The 10766-nt window shown below is 42.7% G+C and overlaps 1 long non-coding RNA gene across 1 annotated transcript; it reads left to right on the top strand.

Annotated features, from left to right (window-relative positions):
• Positions 1-2090: 2090 nt before the first annotated feature.
• On the top strand, positions 2091-7152 carry LOC311237664. Its single transcript, XR_014620299.1, has 5 exons — positions 2091-2171; positions 2637-2658; positions 6018-6082; positions 6704-6754; positions 7030-7152. It is a non-coding gene; the product is annotated as an uncharacterized lncRNA (long non-coding RNA).
• The last annotated feature ends 3614 nt before the right edge of the window (positions 7153-10766 follow it).

The following is a 10766-nucleotide window of genomic DNA, read 5'->3' as shown; positions in this document are numbered from 1 at the left end:
ATTAACACATACACCTTTACCACAACATCCACCTGTTTCCAATCAACTAATTAGACAAAGAGAAAGATGATTGGCTGTCAAACCTGCAGAGCACCTGAACCTAAGAGGCCTGTGAGATAAGACAGCTCAGTGTGGGTTTGCTGAAAGTGGACAAAGGGGCCAGGATTTCTGTAGCTTTTGGAATAGATGCAAACTATGGCTAAAGCTGTAGGACTTGTTCTAAGGTAAAGTTTTGATCCATTGTGTTGGAATGTTGTGATTCTGATATAAGTTATGTTTAATCTAAATAAACTTGTTTTTGTTTAGAGTGCTGCTGTTGTCTTCGCTGACTGGAAGACAGCATGCAAGCGGTGAGTTAACCCTTTTCAAGAACAACCTGATTATTACCCATTCAAGAACTACTGATTGTCAGGCTTGTGAATTAACTTGATGTGATATTGTTTCTATCAACAGCTTACAGGTCTGCATCTGTAACCAAGGCTAAAATTCTTGGAGATGCTACAGGGCCAGAATTGATCTACCAGCCTGTCTACAGTAGCTATAATGTTCGTGATGAATCACTTGTTGGTAGTTATGGTCCAAGCTCAGGTTCCCTCAACAGTTATGATCCCAGTAAATCGCTTGTTAGTTTTGGTCTTGGCTCGCATGACTACAGTGACACTTAACTAGCACTGGGTATTCTTTGGGTAGGAGGGGCGGAATACTGGCAAAAGCCATACTTGGTCATTTACTGTACAACTGGGTTAGGACATTTGTAGGGGCCAGTTTCGAATTGCAGTCTCCCGTAGGTGTTCTTAGAGTTTTTGAAAGTGGGTATAGATTCACATTCCTTTACAGCTTTGGGTAGGGTGTTCCACATTGATGTGGCATAATTGCGAACGTGTTTAGTCCCTTGTTTGAGCCGAATCTGGGTTTAACATGATTTGTGGAGCTCCCTCTGGTGTTGTGATCGTGGTATTCACTGACCTTTGGGAAGTATTTTGACATGTACATGGGTACCTTGGTCGTGTAGTGTATCTTGTAGACCAGGCCCATTGCAAGTTGCTGTACTCTGTCGTCTACTCTAAGCCATCCTAGGTTGTCAAAGTGGGCAGGGGTGAGGTGGGTTCTAGGAGTAAGGTCAAGCAGTAGTCTGACTAGCTTGTTTTGAGATGTTTGTAATTTTTGTTTTAGTGCCTTTGAGGTGCTTTGGTACCATGAGGTGCAAGCATAGTCTTAGTACCCTTGAATGAGTGCTCCTGCCATAGTCTTCAGGGTATTCTTGTTTACCAGAGATCCGGTACAAGAATCGAGTTCGTTGGTTGACTTTTTTTATTACATTTGATGCCATTTTGTCACAGGAAAGATTAGCCTCTAGGATGGAACCCAGGTAGGTTAATTTCATCTTTCCTTGTGACAATATTGTCACCCACTGTAACCGAGAAGCCGTCTGTCTTGCTGAGTTTGTTATTTGAACCGAAGAGAATGGACTCTGTTTTGCCCATGTGTAATGATAGTTTGTTGTCGGCGAGCCATATGCAGATTTTGCCTAGTTCCGAGCTGAGGGCTTTTTCAACCTCTAACTTGTTCTTGTCAGAGACCAGCAGGGCTGAGTCGTCCGCAAACGGGAACAAGTTGCAGTCACAAGCTGACGACATGTCATTTGCATAAATTAGGAATAGTAGCGGTCCTAGTATGCTTCCTTGTGGAACACTACAGCTCACTGTGAGAGGGGGGGTAGGGTACCGTTTACCTCCATCTGTTCTCTCCCCTCCAGGTAGGATTCACTTCCTGTGAATAAACAATTCTTTATATTAACATTATATTGTGCATTGGAAACACAAACATACTTAAAATGAGTAAATATTATTCATTTTAAACATGTTTATTTTATTTCTATAAAACATCTTCTTCCCCTCTCTTTACCAGGTGGGACGGCGCCCCCTAGTGGAGAAACCGCCACTGGCCAGCAGTTCTTGACGTCAGCACAGACTTCCTTGCAACCCTACCCCTTTTCTTGATCCTCCAATCACAGCTGTCGCTTACCTCGGACAAACATTGTAGTTCCGCCACTCTGACCCACTTTCGTTGTTATCGTGGAATGCGGAAGTAAAGCGCCTCAGGGGGGGTCCGTAGTTCAAGCTCTCAGCTCATCGCCATTCATTTCATTGTTGCCGAGGCGGCACTCGCTCGTAAGTTTACTTTACTTTACTTACTTACTGCATTTTCTTTTTACATTTTAACGCATTAGCAGACCACTCATGGATGTAGTCAATAGTGGTATTTTATGTAGCAATCTTTAGTTTATGTTTATCATAAGTTAATAGCTTGTTAGATTCTAAATGCAGTTAGATAACGTTACCATGTATATGTAACGTTAAATGTATATCTTTTCTGGACACTTTTTGTATCACAAACAGTACTGTATTTGCAAATCTGGTATGTCATAAATGTATAGATGTAGCAGTACTGTATATCTATGTCTTGTGTGTCATATATTTCCTGATGAATTGAAAATGGGGGACCCTGATGTAAACAAGACGAAAGTCTTTCTCTGGTCTGCATCCCCTTAACAATTGTATGTATTGTACTGTACTGTACCCATTCTGCAATCTGCAAACCAAGAATCAAGAGGTTTATTTGTCACATCATTCCAGGTTCAACTAGAAGACTGATAAGGTGAATATGCCTACCACATTACTACTACACCTGCATATAACCCATACAACTCTGTATGATATCAATAATGCTGTAAATACCGTATACATATATTTATATTTACCGTATATATATTTATACACTTGTCGGTATATACCATAGTGTCTTTAAACCTGTATCACTGTAGATAATAATACTATAACACCGTACATACTGTACATCTGGTTATAATTATTACTCAGTAGTACTCTTTATATATTTTGTATCCAGTCTAATCACCTGTACATTGAATATTGCTATTGCACTTTACTGCTATATTTGCACTCCGGTTGGATGCCAAACTTATTTCCGTTGTACTGTACTTGTGCGTATAATGACAATGCATTTTAATCTAATCTAATACAATTTTGTGTTGAGCGACATTTTATCTCATGGCACAAGGGCATATTAAACATATTTTCCCTTATTCTGAAATACAGTATATATAAATATATATATATATATATGTTTTATATATATATTTTTTTTTGATAGATTAGAAGATAACCATTTGCATTCGAGGCACAAATGTCTCTGACTTCTTTCCATGTGCAAGCCTGCCAAGATAACTCAAATCTCTGCAGGCTTTCTGGATTAAAGGGGTTAATTGTGCTAGCCATGTTGATTAAAAAACAACACATCCGACCAATACGATTTTAACCCTCGAAAGTGTTGCATGCAAATCTTAAGAGGGCCGGCCAACAATTGCGTGGCCCACAATCTATAGGCGTGGGATTGAACAGGGTCTGGCTACAGTCCCTGGATCAGTGGGGAGGGTCTGTCTGTTGGGATGGAGAGGCTGGTGGAGGGATGGAGAGGCTGGTGGAGGGATGGAAGGCTGGTGGAGCGATGAGGAGGCTGGTGGAGCGATGAGGAGGCTGGTGGGACGATGGAGAGCCTGTAATATTAAATAAGGTGCAACGTTATTGTCTGAAATAATTTTCACAAATGATTTAATTCATATTAAATGTATATTGACTTACCATTTGTGTAGAAGCGATGGAGACTCGGGGGAGACGATGGAGAGCCTGTAATATTAAATAAGGTGCAACGTTATTGTCTGAAATAATGTTCACAAATGATTTAATTCATATTCAATTTATATATTCAATTTATATATTGACTTACCATTTGTGTAGAAGCGATGGAGAGGCTAGTGGGGCGATGGACAGCCACGCTAGGTGGTGGGACATTTGTAGGAGCAACGGTCAGACCAAACACGTCCATGGCAACGATCAAGGTGTTTGTTGGGGGCCTGCTTGTTGTAGGCCTAGATGTTGCTTGGCTTTGCTGGTCCTTCTTTGCCCTTTTTGTCTGGCTTTTACTCCCAAGATGCCCATCGTCAGACAGCACTGTTTTTCTTTCAGCCCGGATGTGCTTTGCTGCGATTCTCAACCTCAGCCTGATGTATCTGTTGGTTATTTTCTTTTGTACATCATGGCATGAGGGTAGTCTGCTGTCTAACAGCTTAGCCTCTCTCCAGCAAATCCATGGCATTTGGGAGCTTCATGAGGGCGGCACTGGTCTTGTTTCGGAACAGCTCCTCGATTTGCCGGACTAGAACAAAGGCCTCTTGTGACGGCCGACAAAGTGCACCTGGTTTGAATTCCTTCAGCTTCAGTAAAATACTGTGCTCTCCTTCAGGACTCTCATCATTGTGCTTAATTGCATTTTGGCATTCAGCACAAATGTTGGAATAACTGATCACTTTCTTCACAATGTAGCCCGTAAGATGGTAGAGAGCACAGGTCTCGGTTTTTGTGGGGTCAGGTGCAGGGCTGCACTCCATCAGATCTTCTATTCTGAGAACAGGACTGGGAAATGTCTCCTTTGCGTCCAGGAAGTCTGCCAAAAGGCTGTTGTCATCCTCCTGATAGCTTCCTGATTTGACTGTTGCAAGAAACTGCCCAACTGATATTGATTTCAGTGCCTGCTGAAACTCCACTGGAGTTGGGACTGGATTCCTCTGTCTTATGCAGCTGAATAGATTTTCAAGACAGTCTTGGGTAAACCTGCTGGTCATCACAAACAAGTGTCCCTGGGCCAGCATGTCTTCTTGGATTGATAGTATTGTTGATGTTGCCATCACAATCCCTGTTTGCACAGGCTTCCATCTAGCCGGTTGTCCAATCTTCAGCCCACGGAACAGTTGGACCGTGTCCTGGAGGAAACTGATGGCCTTTTGGTATTCCTCCATCTTGTGCCTGCTCAGTGCCATTACTGGGTGGCGAGAGGACATGAGGTCAAACCAATGGTCCACCTGCTCCAGGAACCATGCTGTTGTCTGGTAAGAGGGGGGTCGTTGTTCCCGCTCCACCATGTATTTCAGGCCGGCACTTGTTGCCTTGCTGAAGACATTCAACGCAGGGCCCACCTTCATCTTGTCGAAATGACTGGGCTGAAGGGTTTTACGTGAGAGGTTTGGAGCAATTTTCAATACCAACCCCTCTTGAAAATTCACCAAATCGTTCAATGGACTAATTGAAACCTCGTTGGATGAGAGGTTCTCCTTCTCCACCGTATGTGGTGGAATTGTAAACATCTGTCCACGGACCAGGGCACTCTTCAGGTTCTTCACCAGATGTGGGACATCTGGCATGAAATATAGCCTCCTGTCTGGTCTTGCTGGATGTGGGACAAACGTTTTGTTTTGGTTCACTCCAAAGGCCTTCCACATTGCCAGATTAGGGCTGCCCATGTCGGTGGTGACATTAATTACATGTAGCCCTATGGAAGCTGCTCTGTCAATAATGTCCAGAATGATGGGTTTATAAATTGCTCCATTAGTGGAATTGCCACTGTAGTGGTAAGCCACTACTTGTTTCCAGCGTGTCGTGGTCCCTGACAACATAAAAACACACGCATGTGTTGCCTCTCCTGTGTGGCCGGGTAACGTCACGTCCCCATAAAGTTTCCCTGTCCCCAGATGCAGCTCCACGCTGGGTGTGATTGACATCTCGTCCAGAGTCAGCACACACTCCCTCTCCATCTCTGTCAGGCCATCTACTTTCAGCTTCAGTATGTCAAACACCTCCCCTAATATTCCTGGTTCCATCTTTATATGCTGCAGTCTCCTTTGCAGGGTTCTGATGTCGGGGAGAGGAATCTCCATCTCCTGAAGCAGCCTGTAGCCTGTTGAGCCTGTGGCAAAACAGATTTTTATGGCCTTTTTAATTATGTCATTTCCCCATCTCATGCCCCTCTTGCTCTTCATACCAATCGCTAATCCAGCTAATTTCTTTTCCATGACAATTTTTTTTTTTCCGTAGGACCACATTCATTCTTTGTCTTTTTAGGGCTGCCTCTAACTGATGTATTTTTCTTTCTAACTCAACCCTCAGGTCTTTCTCACTGGCTCCTGGTTCACTTGGACGCTGCACACTAGTTTCTGGCTCATTGGCTCCTGGTATGGCCCTCTCATCAATCTCCTCACAGTCTTCACCTTCGTTGCCCTCTCTTCCCTCATTTTCCCTTCCTGCCTCAATATCTGAAATGATGACATGGCATTGTCAGTGAGGGTGTACTGTGTAGGCTAGTCATTGAAATTAGAAATATTATATAAATTATAACTTCATGTTTATTCATACCAAAGTTAATTTGAGCACAATATGTGTGGTCACTGGCCACTGTATGAATATGTGCTGGAGGTTCTGGGGTTCTCACAGTGGGACCCTTCCTCCTCTTGGGTCTCGGGCGATGCACAAATAGTGTCGGAACAGCATCAGCCTTCAATTTCAGATGGCCTTTTCTGTTTGCTGTGAACTGGTCTCCCTCAAAATGTGCCTGCAGAATAATTCCAGACTTTACCCCATAATTGCTAATCACAATTTCATTGTAGTCATGTACATATTACTGTAAAATAAATTGAACCTTAATCCACAAGTGAAATGTCCAAATGTGGAGTAGAAATGTAACGTACCGCACACAGTTTTCTACTATTGTAATTTCGTGTGATGGTCAGGTTGCTTCTGCTGACTTTGGCCAACCATTTTCTTCTTCTGTCTGTGTCCTTTGGGAACCCATACAGATCCCTTTCTCTGACCGATTGGTGCACCCGAATGCTGAACAGCCGACCATGGTAAGACGTTGATCTATAAAAGTTCGATGTTATGATTAAGCAAGCAAAATATGTATACTAAAATATCAAGTTTCCCACAGCAGAAACTGGTGGGTCAACTCTAAACCCTCTAAAATATTGAAATCAAATAGTTTTATTGTCTCGTACACCTCTTGAAGCAGGATGCTTGCATGCTGTGGAATGGAAATGTTAGAGATGAGAAGATGCAAGATGTGTGTTGTTGTAGAGTGCATGAGCAACTCCATAACTCTCTATCTCCCTGTTTTGTTTTCTAGGATAAATTACCACTATAATGACGTGCATGTGTCCAGTCTGTGGTGAGCAGCAGTCGTGACAGAAAGGCCCTAGCACTACAAACGACAGGAGTGGAAGACTGGACCTCTACATGGACATGGACATATTATAGGCCTATAATAATAAAAAAATTGTGGAATGCAATTGGTTGCTTTGTATATTTTGTACTGTTGACCAAACTTCTTTCTTGGCTTAATTGAGTAGTATCAATGGTTACAGTATGAAATGTAAATGCAGAGTAAACAGCTTGATATGATATTCACTGCATTTTCACGTGTGCATGTATGAATGTCTTATACTATACTTATACTATAGATAGCATTAGGATGTGTAGAGGCACAAGTCTCTCTGCCACTCACCTGAAATGCTATTATATATATTGAATATAAATAGCCCACATATAATGTGGGCTGATTAATACAATGATGCTTGATTGTGTAACAACTGGTGATATGGCTCATGTAAAATAAGTCAGCTAGCACAGCTAGCATTTAACGTTCGAAATTGCCGTCATCGCCTAGTGATATAATGTAAATATTAAAGTAGCAGATATGCAATGCACATTGTATTAATAAGTACCAAAAAGTGCTGTAACTGTAGTAGCAGAGCCGTATAATTAGTTATGCTGTTCTGTCCCGCTGATATCAAGTTGACAGGAAGGCCAAATTGGAACTACAGGTAGCTACGTGAGCCACGTGATATCCTGTCGGCGAGATCAAAGCGTGTCGCAAAGGGCTCTGGTTTGTTTGTACGAGGAAGTCCGAAGTAAGCGACAGCTGTGATTGGAGGATCAAGAAAAGAGGGCAGGGTTTGAGACGGGTCTATTTCAGACGTACTTGAAGATACTCCCCTTTCCCCAATCGCATGTCATCAGAGCATAGGCTACTCTTAGTTTGAGGTAAGGCAACTTATAAAAGTTGTAATTTGTGCTTTATACATTATCTAGTTGTTACATGTTCCGTTAAATATTTCATTCACCCTGTGTACATTCTGTTCGGATCCAATCTGGTCGTATTTAACACACCTGACGACCGGAGCTATTGATATGCAAATAGCGAGTGCACTCAGTTGATTTCAGGAACGCACGCGCGCGGCGCACCACTGGGAAGCACACACTGCTAACGAATGAATTTCCGCGCCGTCTCTCTCACTTGAGCGCGCGGAAGCCACCGAGGAAGGCACATTGCCTAGTCTATATGCGAAGTCATCTATTTTAGAATGATCAGTGTGTGACTGTACTCTAAAGAGCAGCGTGGAGCCACAGCAGCTCTCTCTCGCCCCCCCCCTCTCTCTCTCTCTCTCCCTCTCTCGCTCTCTCTATCTCCCCCCCCTCTCTCTCTGTCTCTGTCGGGACAGACAGGCAATCAGATATAAACAAACAGACAGGGCGGGGTACTACTATAGTAATATTGTTTATTTGCATTTGGAAAGATAGACACATTAGCTGGCTGAACAACATCTATTGAAAGATAGAGAAAGGCATAGGGAGAATAAAGAGAGAGAGAAAAAGATAGAGCTGTACTGTATTGTATACCCATTCTGCAATCTGTTAATAAAATATACACTGATATAAGCCTACTGGTTGCTGTTCAATCATAATCATAATTAGCTGTCAGGAAACAAATAAAACGTTTGTCATTATAGGTGACAAGGTGGATTGACTTAATGACTGCTATATCCTGCTATTATTATTATTATGCAACATTGTAATAGTTATAAACAAACATACAGACGGGGGGGTTGGGCGTTTATTTGCAGATACAGACACAGCTGGTTGAACAACATCTATATCTGTGGTATATGCAGATATTCAACTGTATTTCTGTGACAATGCGCGTCGCCTCAAATAGGATTGAAGCGAAAAAATAGCTTGCCGCTAGCGGCCAGTGTGCCTACTGTCGTCCGTTAACATGGGAGCGGAAGTGAAGAGGCAGCCGCCCGTCCGTCTGTGTTCATTCGTCAGCAGTGTGTTTGTGCCGTGAAGGGAACGCCTCCCGCGTGTAGCGGGAAAAATTTGACTTTTATTTTTGGTTGCACGCAAACTGTCCAGGTTCTGATTTCATACACACACACTACTAGGCTATTACTACAGCGAGCCCCACTCATTTATATATAGTGCAAATTAATTGTTCAAATGAAGGCATCCAATATGATTAACGGTTCACTGATCATGAAATATGAACTAACTATACAATTTTTTGGGTTGCACACAAATGATGCTGTCCAGGTTCTGATTTCATACACACACACACTACTAGACATACTACAGCGAGCCCCACTCATTTCATATAGTGCAAATTAAGTGTTCAAATGAAGGCATCCAATAATATATTAACCATTGTCTTACCTTAATGCAGATAAATGCGACGTTTCGTCTTGGTGAGAAAGACCGTTCACAACTTTAATCACAAGTTGCAATGAAGTGAAAGTTTTTTGTAATTTAGATCTCATCATGCTTTGAAAACAATGTACATACAGTAGCTCTAAAAAGTTTCCACGATTTGTTGAACTCAGACTCATCATGTCCTCTTAGAGCAAGCCCTTGTTTGCCAAGATAAAACAACATACAGCCTCAGCCCTCAGGTGATCGGTAGTTATGCCCAGGGCCAGCCCGGTGCAGCTTCTAAATTACTTTGTTTATGCCTTGGAAAAATACCGTATATATCCATTTTGCTTTTTGAAATTTGACTCAAAATAGTGCGCTGGTGTTCGCTACAAAGCGATCGGCGGGCTGAAATTCAGAACACAGATGTTTGCTTACTGCGGCCTGCGGGATCAGGATGATCATGTGAATGATGTGAATGATGTGATTGGCTACATTATTTAACCTGAGCCTATGTGTGATTGGTTACTGCCTGTACCTGGAATGTTAAACGCTGCCACCGATTGACACCTTCGTCGTTGACACCTCGGCCAGCCGGCTGCAGCACAAGACACACACAATAGCCAGCAGCCTGCGCACATATTATATACATTTCAAGATTCCGAGCATAATATTCTGGGTAGGCATAGCCCCCCCTAGCCTATATATACCCGCCGCCTATGGGGACCCTGATGGAAACAAGATGTCTTTTTCATGTCTGCATCCCCTTAACCCAGTGCTTCTCAAACTTTTTCTGTCAGGCCCCCCTTTGGCGGACCAAAATATTTTGGGCCCCCCCCTCGCCCCAACAAAATTAATAGTCATGAAATGGGCCATGTTTAAATTTATTGAAACAACACCAATATCGTGACCTTTCAAATTGGCCCTATATTTTGTTTTCAGAGCTGTCATGGATGAAAAGCCAGCTTCACACAGATACTGTATGTGGTGCTGAATGGTATCAACACCTTAACTGCTGCATCATGAGATACTTGGTGGGCCATGAGATGAGATACTTGGTACTCGGCATCACACTCTGAAACTAGCTCTCTTGGTGGTATCGGATGAGATTTCAAAGAGTTCTTCCAAGAGTTTGGATGGAGATGTGTCAGGAAGCTTTGTCTCAATGTTGTCTGTAAAGGTTTTTTTTATCCAGAGTAACTTGGTGATCCTTTTCTGTGTTTTATTAAATAATGATTTTCAGATTTTGAGAAATGGTATTTTCATGGAGAACTTTAGTGATAATTTTCTGGAATCCAAAAAAAAAAAAATCTCAAGGCCCCCCCTGTCATGCCTCTGCGCCCCCCCTGGGGGGCGCGCCCCCCACTTTGAGAAACACTGCCTTAACCAGTGGTG

This window comes from Notolepis coatsorum, assembly GCF_963971535.1.
Source record: "Notolepis coatsorum genome assembly, chromosome: 12".
Taxonomy (NCBI): Eukaryota; Metazoa; Chordata; class Actinopteri; order Aulopiformes; family Paralepididae; genus Notolepis; species Notolepis coatsorum.
Note: the sequence above shows the minus strand (reverse complement) of the source record. Positions and strands in the feature narration are given on the sequence as shown.